Raw genomic sequence first — 14,689 nt, forward strand, 5'->3', positions numbered from 1 at the left:
TTTCTTTAATAATTTTTCATGTTATCGTCTATTTACATGTCAGAGCTACAAATCGCCCTAATATTTCAGTTTTTCCTGATCCTGAAAAGGCATCATCTTCCGAATAATGATTCCCTGCCAAACACTTACAAGAAATTGTTGCGAATTTGTCGACAGGGATCTACGAGTTACGAAGGACATTAGCTCCTTTAACACATTGTTTCTCTTTTTTTTTGTTGTAGTTCCTACCAAAAAACAACATCCCTACGACGTAAATGTCTAACAAACCGGGAAATTTATTAACGTTTTATAATGATAACTCGTAGCAGATAGACTTCGTAGTTACATGGCATCCCATTATGGGTGCTATATTACAATGCTAAAGTTTTCAATATGGTAGGTAAATGAGTTTGTTACATACGATCATATTTAGGTAGATTTTAACGTGAGATAAATTTACTGTCGGTATTACGAAGCACGAAATGAATTATTAAACTGAAGAAAAAAAAGGACGAAGTAGTTCGATAATTAGACATTGTTAATTAAACTATGCGAAGTTGAAACCGCACAATATTACTGTGGTAAATTAGTTTTTGAAATATAAATTTATCAAAAAAATGAAAGAAAAAGCGCATTATATATAGTTAAAATTTGGTATTAACATTCTACAAAAAAACAATTAACAAAATTAACAAAGTTTTTCTCAATCCTCACCAATATTATAAATGCAAATGTGAGTTTGTTTGTTTGTATGTCATCTTTTCACGCCTTAACCACTCAATCGATCAGAAAAGGACATAGGGTACCTTTTATCCAGAAAAAAAATACTGTTCCCGATGGATAGAAAAAATTAGTTTTATGTGGTCGATTTCATACCTTAAATACTCAATCAATCATCATGCATTTTTGTAGACATATTGCCAGGGGCACGGAAAAGGACATAGGGTACCTTCCATCCAGAAAAAAATACTGTTCCCGATGGATAGAAAAAATTAGTTTTATGTGGTCGATTTCATACCTTAAATACACAATCGATCATCATGCATTTTTGTAGACATATTGCCAGGGGCACGGAAAAGGACATAGGGTACCTTCCATCCAGAAAAAAATACTGTTCCCGATGGATAGAAAAAATTAGTTTTAGGTGGTCGGTTTCACGCCTTAACTAGTCAATCGATCATCATGAAATTTTTTAGTCACATTGCCAGGGGCACGGAAAAGGACATAGGGTACCTTCCATCCAGAAAAAAATACTGTTCCCGATGGATAGAAAAAATTAGTTTTATGTGGTCGATTTCATACCTTAAATACTAGTCAATCGATCATCATGAAATTTTTTAGTCACATTGCCAGGGGCACGGAAAAGGACATAGGGTACCTTCCATCCAGAAAAAAATACTGTTCCCGATGGATAGAAAAAATTAGTTTTATGTGGTCGATTTCATACCTTAAATACACAATCGATCATCATGCATTTTTGTAGACACATTGCCAGGGGTACGGAAAAGGACATAGGATACCTTTTATCAAGAAAAAATACTGTTCCCGAGGGATAGGAAAAAAATAGTCTTATATGGTCGATTTCACGCCTTAACTAGTCAATCCATCATCATGAAATTTTGTAGACACATTGTTAGAGATACAGAAAAGGACATATAGTACCTTAATCCAGAAAAAGATACTGTTTCCGAAGGACGGAAAATTTTGTTTTATGTGGTAGTTGATGATCATTGATACGTATTTAGGATACCAATGTGAGAGAAGCCGCGGGTAACATCTAGTTATTTATAAATACTTGTGAAAATACTAGGTTGTAGTTGCATATTTTTATCTAAACAGATAATGAATAACATTTGATAGTAATTTGCCCTTATCTTCATAATCTACCCTGCATAATTGGCTAGTTCTTATTAATTTTTTAAATTTCGACTAGATGAATTTAGGATTAATATTGAGGAAGTATCTGTGCTTCTTCGCCAAAATTTTAGAAATTGAATGTTCACTGATGTTTCTACAAAATAAACACATATTCATCATATTGTCTTTTGATAAATCTTTGAAATTCCAGATATGGACACGACAACAAATATTAACACCAAATCATTGTAATAAAGTAAAATTGTTTTACGGCAATTAATTAATAAATAATTAACTAAATCAATTTAACTGAGCAAGTAGGTCTATGGTGTCACAATCAATAATGCGTAAAATATAAAAACGTACTTTATTGATATGGTACCATCACTTTAATTCATACATTAGCAACGCTAAACTTTGGACAAGAATAAATACCATTAAAAATTAATTGAAATGACTTACCCCAAAAACCAATAGTTATCCACAATTGCATAAAATTCAACTAAATGCTGTATTCAAAGAACAACAAAATTATAAAGTTTGTTTACCTTAAAACAATGTTTATAAACATTTTAACGATTTACTAGCACGTAAAGTTCGCCTTTACCGATGGTTATTCAGTTATCTGGTATTCGGAAAAAACCATTTTAGACATAAACAATTTTACAAATATTGAGTTAAAGTTCTTAATTTAAACAATTTGTATAGTAATTTATTTTTTACTTTAAGTTAGATTCTTGACCGTTACTTTTAAATTATGTAGTTTTTTCCAGAGTGGCGGTCAAATAATTAAACAACTTTATGTTTTTGTAACGTTTCGGTTTACTTAACCATCTTTAGACTGAAAAAAGATGTTTTTTACTTATAATTCTACTAGGTTAGGTACCTACTACACATTTGTTTCTGCCACTTGAATAGGTATAATCTCTAACTATCAATTATATTTTACAAACAAAAGTATAGTGCCTAACCTAATAGAACTATAAGTAAAAAAAAATTTTACAATCTGAATATGGTTGAGATAACGGAAACGCTACAAAAAACAAAGTTGTTTTATTATTTGACCGCCACCCTGGAAAAAAACTACATAATTTAGTAATTTATATTAGTGTAATTCAGAAATTTTTAAGCAATTGACTGCCTTTTACAATAAAACATTTCAGTGTAATATTATTCCAATCTGCAATGGAATTAATGAAATCCAATGGTAGTTCCCAGCTTCCAGTATTATTTAATTTATTAATTTGACGCAATGTGCAAATATTGAATTTTCTACCATTACTAGGGATAACGTTGATACAATTTCATAGTAGAAAATGTCATTTTAGTATTGATTCTAGTTGACCAAAGATAGTGTTGTAACAGTAATTACATGTCGTTAATAAATGTGCACATCCGGGAATTATTTGTCTATATTTGTATGTATAAAACATCCAGATAATTAGAAATTATTGCCATAAATGTTGTATAAAAATAAAGAGGATCAATAGTCATGCAAATGTTTAAATTTAGCTTATAAAAATATAGAAGAAAAAAATCAATTGTCGTTTATCTACTGTTGTATGCCCTTAATTGAAAGGACTTTTTTCTTGAAAAAAAAAATTACAAACAGCGGAAAAAATAATCATGGAATCGGAAGCAGTCGCAATCTTCGGGGACACTCTTATTTCTACCTCTAAGTCACTGAAATTTTGTTAATGTTTTTCTAACTTGGAGCAATGTAAAAATTTCGAAACTTTAAACGTATGTTGACAATATACATACTCATCTAGGGAAATCACTCCCACATTGGTACTAATACGTCTACCCTGTAATGATATGATTTTCCACTCCCAAAGTTCTTTATGTAACCTTAGTGAAAGTACATAAATAAATATAAAGATGTCTCAAGGGAGTAGGTTTGGTTGGAATTACATTCATTTCGAAATCAGTAATAATCTAGTACCATTGTTCCTAATCTATATTCTCCCTTATTCCCTTTGGAGATCAAACTGAGTTCAGATGTTGAAAGTCTAAACGGGATCGTTAGTATTAGGTACCTACATGTCTGTGTTTGTGTATGCATTTTATTCCCATTTGTTTTGCTAGGCGTTCATCTCCATTTCGTAGTTAAACGAATCCGATTGATTACGATCTACGTATCTGCTAGTTCTCAATTTTCTCATTTCTTTTATCTACTCCTCGTGTGTTATTTTGTCATTGAAATCGTATTTTTACGATCGGAATAGTACGTATGGTAAGGTAAGCAAGTATCTTTAGTATAGGGTTTGTTCAGTAATTACAGGGACTACATCCAGAAAAAAAAGATTTATTGCAAATATTTTCTACTTGAACTGGAAGTGCTTCTATTCCAGGTGATAGATATTCTTCTGGGAAGTCTTCTATGCTTTCGTGTTCTTTTTCAATCGAAGGAATAGTAAAGTGGTAGGTAGTGACAAGTTGTAGCAGTGCTTAGTTCTCTTCTTCGGACAAAATTCATTTGGAAGCAGTTTCGTTCAATCAATTTTCCTATTTCTAAAGGTTCCTTCAGAATAGAGTGCATATTTGATGAATTGTTATTCGGCTTCTTGTTGAGCCTTCTGGGCATTGATCATTTTTCAATTCCTCTTCCTCCTTTAGACATTTTATGCCACTAAAAAACTCTTGTTATCAAAATGGCATCCTCTCTATTACTTTTCTAGCAATGGCAAGGAACTCTAATCTGGATTATCAATTGGTGAAGTTAAAGGACCCCCGTGCATCTGGAGGAAAAGTGCAGGTGGGAAGTATCTTACCGACACGCACGAAGAAGTAGAAGCAACCGTCTGGCATACCGCAGCAAGCAGTGGAAACCGAGAGGGAAACGTACACGGTAACTGATCTTGATAGGCGTCAAAAAAAGAGCGGTACTCAGTGTGATTGCCATTTACGTTCATGTTCCTGACATAGTGGGGTCATACAGTTGAGAGTAATTTGAGGCATTAGGAGTTAGAATATGAAGTGTGCAGGAACAAGAAGTTATATGTGGATTGGACGTACTTTCTAGCCTATTAAGTGAGGCTATACATTTTTGGGCAAAAGCAGATTAGAGGCGAAAATTAAAAGCTTGGGCTGGTCAGGAGGCTGAAGGGTGTCCGGTGATTGAGGGGTAATTCGGACTACTCAATGATCAAAGGAATACCTATACTAGTACCTTAGGGGCGGGGGAAGCCCAGCTGTCTAGCTTCTGCTCGTCTGCCGTCAATTGGTCTCGAACTCGAGGGGACAATAACCCGCATGCTGGGTTAGAGTGCTGTACAGCGTAGTCGCCCAGTTGGAAAAAAACTTTTGGGTGTTTCATTCCCACCAGCCAGTAATGCTGGTGGGCGGACAGTCCCTCCGGACTACGCCGGAAGGTAGGGGCGGAAGGCCCTCTTCAACCTGCTTTCAGGAATCGTGCGAATGGGTGGGTGGTGGTTCGGGTGAGAAAGTTGAGACGAACGAAATGAAGACAGAAGAGAATGAAAGATTATCTGCGGAATATTACTGCCCCAGCATTTGCCTAAGTGATCCAAGGAAACCACAGAAAAACTTGGACCAAGGCAGACGAACCCGGAATCGAACCGGTGTCCTCGCGAATGCTAAGCAATGGTCTAAACCTCTAGGCCATGCCGCTCGGTCGTCCAGTTGAACGCTCATGGGTTTGGATAGTCCTGAATCTGGGGGTTACTCGCCCCGTTAACCCTTAGGCACTACAGCGGCTTTGTGGAACTAATCCGTCTGAGGGAGGGGAAACCTCAGGAAGTCCTTCGTTCCATCCTGGTGCAGCAGTGAATAACTCTTACACCCAGGCAGATGCCTCACGTGAAATCTTCATTAGTTATTCTACCTATCGCTTTGTATACTACCAGCTCTACCGCCCCGTCTTGACTAAAAACATTCGCCATCGATAATTCTTGGACAAACTCTGTATACATACATACAAATGTACCAATGTACAGTATATATGTACAGGAAATGCGGCCAAACGATTTAGACACACACAGAGCGGCGGATGTAGGACTGACTGAAATTAAATTTCAGCTCCCCCTGCTTCGCTCTCTCTCGCTGTATGTACGCTTTTCGACACTAACATTTTTCTCATTCGCCGCAGTTGCAATGATAATTGCTCGACGTGCAGTTGTTTTTGAACGGCAACGTCGAAAATCGAACGCCATTTGCATCGTCTGTCGTGTACCGTCGATTCAATTATTTTTCACCGTGCACAGACACACACACACACACACACAGACCGACAGGCGATCAGACGAACGGTGTAATTATCTAAAAGAGGAATTTTCGTAGTAATTTTTTAATGGAAACCAAATGTCGATTCCACGATACCAGAGGAATTGGCAGTTAACCAATATTGGAACCTTGAGGAACGCCACCGTCAATCAACTGATGCAGAAAATAATGGATTCCTGACAAAAACGCCATGAATTCTATGAATTTGTGGGAGTTTTTGAATCAAAATAATGACTAGGCATATGAACTAAAGTTAGTCTTGCCAAAAAACATAAATATTATAAAGGTGTGAAGTAAAATGCTTCGCCACTAAATCATCAAATGTACCAACTGTTAGAATATGAAACACTTTGAATTTTTGTAGGGTTAAAATTCAATGCATTAGTGAATTAATTTTTTGACTTAACTTGACCCACTATAGATAGCCTCAAATTCATCACCATCATAAGGTCGTCAGTCCTAATAAGAAAGGTTGAACACGCACCTCCACTCTTTCCTATCCTCAGCTATTCTTCGCATTTCTCTAAAACTAGAACATCCCACATCCTTAACTATTTGTGAACAGTAATCTAATCTAGATATACTTCTACTCCTCCTAACTCCCGTTTCTCTCACTAATATGTCTCTGACTAGACCTTCATGCCTGATAAGGTGTCCTACCAACTTATCTCGCCTATGCCTTCTCCTATTATTTTTAATACCTCTTCATTTCTAACCTTTTCTATCCACGGTATCCTCATCATTGAAACTAGTGAGGAAAAATTGTTGTCGCTGTCACTTCCTCGCCGGGAATCGAACCTGGGCCCCTGGTTTTACCACTAAACTACGAGGAGGTAACAGCAGCAGCATCAACATTAGGTACCTAAGAGTACAATCGTAGAACCAATGTATAATCAGTATTAGTAATGAGACACACAATTTTTTAAGGTTAAATTCAAAAAATCGTTGATAGCGGCAATAACTTTTCCTCATTAATTTGAGGCCATCTGTAGTGGATAAAGTCAATTCAAAAAATTAATTTCTTAGTGCATTGTTAGAATATAGTTTCTAATGTGGCTATTTTCCATAATATGTTAAGCTTTGCATTAGTGATTCCTAAGCGATTTTATCATATTTTCTTGTTGGTTTTCCTTTTAAAATTTTAATCTTGAGTTCCCTCATCTCAAGTATTTCTTTTCTGCAGAAATGTTTCGGTTGTCGTCAGCAGCCCCTAAAAATTGCTTTCCTGTATAGTATTTTGTTTTTCTTGGAATAATTTATGAGTGAATTTCGGGTTTTCTTTAAAGCGATTCCTCAAGCTCGTTTCTGACGGAAATATTATGATGAGAAAGGACGATGAGTCTGTCACGGTTGAGAAGGCGTGATAAATCAAAAGGACAAATGCACCGGGATAAGAAATAGAAAATGAAAGTAAGATCGACCGATAGCACCAACCCCTCGGACTCGAATTCCGTCACTGAACAAATAAATTGATTTGCCGAAAGACTTCACAAGAAGTGACCTTTTTTTATATCGACTGTCCGTTGGGTCACATTACCCTTATTTATTTCGCAGGTTAGAAAGGACGATGATTCGGAACGGACACTTACAATCCCAAAAATTAAATCGAAATTTCACATTTTGGATATCTTCCAATTTCACACGAAAACTTAGCGGATCCATACATTTCATTAAAAATTTACTTTTTATATGTCAGTTTTTTTTTACAAAATACCTTAGCCAAAATGGCTGTTCTGTAAGTCTTGCAATAAAAAAATTTGAAGAGGTACGACTCAGCGTATGATAATCTGCCACTCATCATAAGTTTGTTTATATATGACTGTGTGATGAATCTTCTATCAGTGATCATTGGGAAATTAATCGAAAAAAATGTGAAAATAGCCTAGCCTCGGTAACCGAGATTATAGAGCGATTTTCTATTATAATTTCAAAGGTGGATTACCTTACCAAGAGTGTCACCAGAAAATGTCCAAAACCTTTGGTAAGGAATGTCCTCTTCCTATCGTATTCAGATAGAATTCCAGAAAGGTAACTACAATTCAAACGAAGTTTAATGATCGGGCCGACCCATTGCAAGCAGGACCCAAAAAAATATAGATACTGTCAGGAAACTAATAACTGGGAAGTTGGCACTTCCAACATGATAACGCTCCTGACTAATTAGCGACCATATCTCAAAGGGTTATATGACAATCGAAGATCACTGTGCTTAATCATCCTCCTTATAGACCCGATCTTGCGCCGTGCGATTTTGGTCTCTTTCCGCTGATTAAGAGTCAGTTTAAAGGACGACGGTTTGCGACTGATGACGAGTTATTGAGTGCATGGAATTTCAAAGGATCAATGGAAGATGATATTTGATACATGATTTGAATGCATGCATAAGTGTACTGACAGTGACGGATATTACTTTTAAAATCTATATATATATAAAAGAAAGTCGTTTTAGTTACACTATTTGTAACTCAAGAACGGCTGAACCGATTTGGCTGAAAATTGGTGCGGAGGTAGCTTACAACCGGGAGAAAGACATAGGATACTTTCTATCCCGTTCCCGTGGAAAAAAAAACCTGGTATAAGACAAATTTATCATTCTAGCCGTTCATTTATTAAAAATGGTATAACAAGGCGCAACTGACATGGAATAACAAAATTCAACTGACAGCTAAACGTAATGTTGATTATGGTTAAATGTGGTGTTTTATTTATAGTCAGATTTACCTCAAACTTGGCTTTAATGCTTTTTCATATAAAATTAGTGACATACATATCTATTTCAACATTTTACAAAATTCTACCTCTTTAGGAAGCTGAAAGAGGGTTGCAAAGAATGCATGTTTGTTTTTGGTCCGATTTACTTGAAATTGGTTAAAAAATTCAATCTCTGTTGGGGTGGAGGAGTGGTGAAGAGGAGTTGCAATATTTAAATGGAACATATATTATTTGTGGTAAGATTAACTTGAAACTTGACCTTAATGCTCTCTCATTTAATTTCTGAAAGACCTATCTCGACATTTTAAAAAATTCAACCTCCAACAGGGGAAAAGGGGTAAAAAAATGTTGCAATTTTTGTTTGGGACATACTTTAATTGTGGTTGAATTTACTTGAAACTTTGTGTATATATACTGTTTGATACTATTATTCAAATAAAAGGTGGTTGCAACGTTTCCATGGGGTATATTTTATTTGTACTCGAATTTACTCGAAGGTTGCACATTGTATTTGAAATCTAAGATGGCGACATTACATAAAATTAAAACGTTGTAAGGGTGAATTGGGAGTTAAAAGATTTTATGGAGAAACAATATTAATTTTTGCGAGTGAAGCTGCGGGGAAAAGCTAGTCTTTAATAAATATTGCTGTTTTTATATGACTTATATGGAACAAACTGCGTAATTAATATTTGTCGAATAGTATAAAAGAATTCATTCCTACCGAGTGTCTCACAACACCACACAATATGTTTTTTATTATGTGCCTGATCTTTTAATATAAACTACATGAAATATCATCTTGTAACTGAGGAGAGCATTCTGGGAGATGATCCTGTCGGTATTAAAAAAGAAGAAATAAGTTATTATGTATTCAACACGCTTTTCATAACGAGTCTGTTTTTAATAAATTTTAAATTACCTTCATACCGAGGCGAACGTTTCTGACCTAAGTTAAATGCACATACATCGCTTCAGGCATAACTCCTCCAACTTCTTGATATGTTATGCCTTTTGACCGTGTTCATCCAACAAGAAAAATTTAAATGGAAGCAGTCTTGGCAAGCCTGGCGTGCATAAAATTTTAACTATGAATTATGCTACATCACATTAAAGCGCTTGTAAGCGAACTTATTCAGGAAATACGTATTATGTCAGACTGTACTTTCCGTCACCTTTGACAGAGCCTGGGCATGAAGTTTAATTACAACCAACCACAACACTATTAGGTACATATCGCGTATGAATGTTGTACGTTCACTTGTTTTACATTATAAAAACATTAGAAATCGTAATTACCCGCGAGGAAGAAAATTCTCATTCAGCCAATTCATAATATCATGATTTAATAACTTTAGTAGTACTAGAAAATATTTCAATTTCTTTATCTTATTTTTAAAAAACATTGAATGGGTTACTTTACTCGATGAAATACTATTAATACACATTGAAGAATTTTACTAATTTATATTTAATAAACGCCAATATTTGGCGAACCATATGTTGTGTTACTGAAATTCTCGAAAGTGTACTATTTTCGTCGAAACTGTATGTCTAGTGGAACTTTTTCTTAAAGGAATAAGTTCTTCCCCCTTATCAGTCACTGTGAATCGAAACTGTTAGCACCAGTGCTTCGAATGGTCGAAATTCACTTTTGTGAACAATTTGTTTAATCACTTCAAAAATTTAAAATTAAATTTAAAGGAATTGTTTGTAAATAGGTATGCAACACATCGTACACTTCAGCACACGAAATTGCTGATACTAACTACGTAATACTAGTTTGTCCTGTGCTGACAGCACTAATAATTTCTTTTATATATAATATTTGTAGAAACTCAACTCTAAATATACCTACTGTAATTGTACTTTAAACTGAAACACTTGTATTTCTTCAAAATTACTAAAATTCTATTAATGTTAATAGACCATATCATCAACCCCTTCTTTATTAGAAACAAACTAAGTAATAATAGAAAGTTTTAGGCTTCAGAAATTGTATTTACATGTTTGAATGCAGCGAAATTAAAAACGTTTTTATGTATGCTATTCACCGCTGTTCTAGCGACCCTTGTGGTCACGTCTAGTCCGCAAGGACTCAGTTAATAGTAGCACGACATCAACCATAGTTCTTGGTACGCCTTTATGAACCCACCCCATTATAAATTCTACACTACGCGGGACGAAATTAAAATGCTGCTTTAGCTCCTCTTTAATTTAATAAGGTCGGGAATCGGAATTGCCGTCGACATGAACTAATTATAGTGACAAACGGACAATAAAAAGATCCCTGGACGTCCCGTTCTACTCATTCAGGCAGTTTGAATTCGTCCTTGCTCGTTGTGGTTTTTAAAATGGACAGACACACGACCAAAACGGCGCATGCATATAAAACGTAGGAAAACGTTAACTACCGTCAGGTACTTCCTAGAATACCGAATCCTTTTTCGCTGTTAGATAGTTAGGTTCAAAGGGACCTTTTTTGTTACATTGACCTCATCACAACTAATAAATCTAATAGTATGTTTGTGTATTAAGTTTTTAGTGTCGGTAGCGAGAGGATTAATGATCCCTTTGCTCCGCTACTGACCTATTTATAAAAAGAAATTTACAAATGTTTTACATTTATTTTCAACGTAGTGAACTAAAGTACAGTTTTTGTACTATCGATATTTTGGCATTGTTAACGCCTCTCGAAAAAAGATGCTTCAGTCTCTACCGATTTACAGCACAATCACTTCATTTTCTAATGAATATTTTGAAAATAGTCGGTAATCGCTAGAAGTCAAATCTGGCTAATATAGTAGATGCTCAACTAATTCGAGCCTGAGGCCTTAGTGATTATAGCGTTTGATTGGGTGCGTTATGTTGATAAAGAAGAACACCTTTGCCTAACTTTTCTCGACGCTTTTCTTTTATCGATTGGCGTAATTTCTATATGAAAACTACTAAAATTACAGCTTCAGAATCTCTATTCAAGGATAACATGACGTTCCCTACTGAAGGTTTAATTTTCAATTTTTTCGGGGGTGAACGCCGATGGTTCTACATTAGGCTATGGAATAGAGACAAATTTTACGATTGAATAAGGTATTTTAACCTCTAAAGATGATAAAACCACAAAGTATCCCTTTCAGTTTTCTCGAAATAACTCAAAAATGAAATAATTTTCCAGATTTTTACAAAAGTATTTTTTATTTGAAAATTGGATTCCATCGAAATACGTTGTTTAATTTTTTTCTTACCATTTTTATTATCGAACATAATTAAAAAATTAAGCGTAAAGTTTCAAAAAAATCGCCGTTTTTTCTTTTTATATAATCGTCTATAACTTTTCTTCCTGGTCAATTTAGGTATATATAATTGTTGAGACAAATAAAAACCCTTGAAAAAAAAAACACATTTTTTTCTGTTTTGTATGATGAAAATTCATTGAGATATCGATGAAAGTTGTTTACTTTTTATCATATTTTACCATGTTCTATTGCAAACGTGTTTTTGTTTCTTCAATTTTCGATTTCTGTTTTTTGGTCTTTACATCGTAACGATAGATCAAGGACTCATATACTGTCACATCTTTTTTTTTACACGCAAGTATTTAATCACCTTTCAGTGCTCCACACGCTCTAAACTTGATCGTGCACTGTAGAATGGATTTAACAGGTTCAGACTTTTAATTTTGTAGCATTAGAGTTTCAAGTTGCTGAATTTCATTCTCTAGCTTTGAAGAACACAACGACCTCTAAGAAAGATACTTCAAGATGTGCCCTGCACTATGTGTAGTTATTGTGGGTACTAGTACATACGTTACAAACTTTTCATCATATTAGTATTAATAATGCAGCCTAAATAAATTCAACTTTTTGTTTGAAGTTTCGATTACATAGACTTTCGTCCTTACTTTGGGGCTGAATCTGGTTTTGACATCAACCTTGATCCAGCCCCTGGCTCGAATAGAACCCTGCACCTTCAGTTTCTCCCAAATTCGTTAAAGTTTGTTGGGTGACTCCTCCGTCATAAGCGATGACCTGTTTTCACAAAAGTCGTGATACCTCATTATCACTAACATCAACTACTTCAACAACATTAATAGAATTTAATCATGAGTAATTACGACAAAAAACAAAATTGATTACTGAAGTTATAGATCTATAATAGGTACGACATCTACCTACTAGTGCAGTGGTAAGGTATGAAAAGAATGTTACAAAGTGTACAGTATTAATGGTGCATTAAAACTAGTTGAAATTAATTGATTAATTTACTAGAAATATACTTGAATCAAATACTTTTTTAATTTCGTATACTTCTAACAATTTTAGATGTTCATTAATACGTTTTTTAATAGATCTACCACGTTAACCAATATATATGTATAGCACAACAAAAATTGCAATGTAAAGTACCTTCGATCTAATACCTAACTTTTCTTTGTTATTAGGCTTAAGAAGTGGGTATCAATAAAATTTTACGTTTAATCATAACATACCTGTTGTTCCCTTTTCTGCCCCGGATTATCAAACTACAATAAAAGGTTGAATTATTCGTTTACTATGCGTTGGTTTGCTTTACAGTTTGTTTCAAATTTCAGTGGGTATTGTAAAGGTCTGCCTATCAGTTACGAATAATTTTAACCCCCGACGCTATAATTGCATTCAAAATGCATAAATAATATGTGCGGATCGATTGCCCCGAAACTTCCGCACCCGCCAGTTTATACAAACATGCAGGAACAGTCTTATAGGATGCCGCAGGATCATCTCTTTTTTATTCTGTTATCAAAACAAACCCGTCATGTTTTCATTCAAGTGCGCATATGAATTCGAATCAGCGCAGCTAGTGCAGTTCTAATAATAAAATGTTTTTCCATATGGTCCTTGTTAACTCTTCGCTGGGTAATGTACACAGTTAATGGATAAAAGAAAACGAAGAAAAATATTCAGGTTTATAGAATGAAGCGCAAAACAAAAAGTTTTTATACTTAGAGCATTGAAATTTTACAAAGCCATTGACGTATTAGTCTCTTGAAATGTGCGTTATTTTAATAACTTAAAACTTGATTAGATAACAAACTAAACAAACAAAACTGCTCCCTCTGCTTTGACTTTATCCTAACCAGAATTTAGCCCTGCCTCGGGAAAATAAAGGGTTCTTATAAAAAAAATTTAATCAAAAGTGGGTAGTTCTTTTATGTCATTAGAAGTTTCCAAAAGCTTTGTGTATGATATTTTGATAATGAACTGAAATGTGTTAGTTACCCAAATATAACAGAGAAACACAACTCATTGTTAAAAAAATTATTATTAAACTTTAGTGGCTAATTAATTAAGTTGTCTACATTATGAAATATTTTCAAGTAGAGAAATGTTAATTACCATTAGTGGCAGTACCAGTTTCTAAATCAGGATGTTTACATATTAGTAGTTAAAAATAATAATTAAACTTTAGTAGCTAATTATTTAATTAACTAATTAAGTTTTCTTTACTATGAACTCTTTTTAAGTATAGGAATATTGATTACTTCACTTGCAGTAGCAGTTTCTAAATTAAGGTATTTACATATTTTCTTACAAAGAAAAATCATTGTCATACATTGTCTTAGTAATTGGTCTTAATCTTGGTCTTTCGTGTTAAAAAGTCTTAATGAAAATGCGCATAAATAGTAGAAGGTACTTGAAAGAAGTGAAAAGTATTGAAAAAAATTAATTTGTCTCTATATTTCAACCATGTCTTAACCAAGCATAGGAACTCATCTTGTAGTTCCCTTTTTTCAAACAGTGGTAAAGTTTGTTTTTTTTTTAGTGTTACAATCTAGTAAAGTAAAATAAAAATATCAAATACTAAAAATGATTTATTTTAAGAAAAGAATATATTTTAAATTTACTTATACTATATA

At 34.2% G+C, this 14,689-nt stretch overlaps 1 protein-coding gene across 1 annotated transcript in view; it reads right to left on the reverse strand.

Annotated features, from left to right (window-relative positions):
* LOC108741866 (furin-like protease 2) overlaps nucleotides 1-14,689 on the reverse strand; it is a gene marked incomplete in the record, with an annotated part of 465,880 nt that overhangs the window by 61,771 nt on the left and 389,420 nt on the right.

Source organism: Agrilus planipennis, unplaced genomic scaffold, assembly GCF_000699045.2.
Source record: "Agrilus planipennis isolate EAB-ADULT unplaced genomic scaffold, Apla_2.0 scaffold24, whole genome shotgun sequence".
NCBI classification, from domain to species: domain Eukaryota; kingdom Metazoa; phylum Arthropoda; class Insecta; order Coleoptera; family Buprestidae; genus Agrilus; species Agrilus planipennis.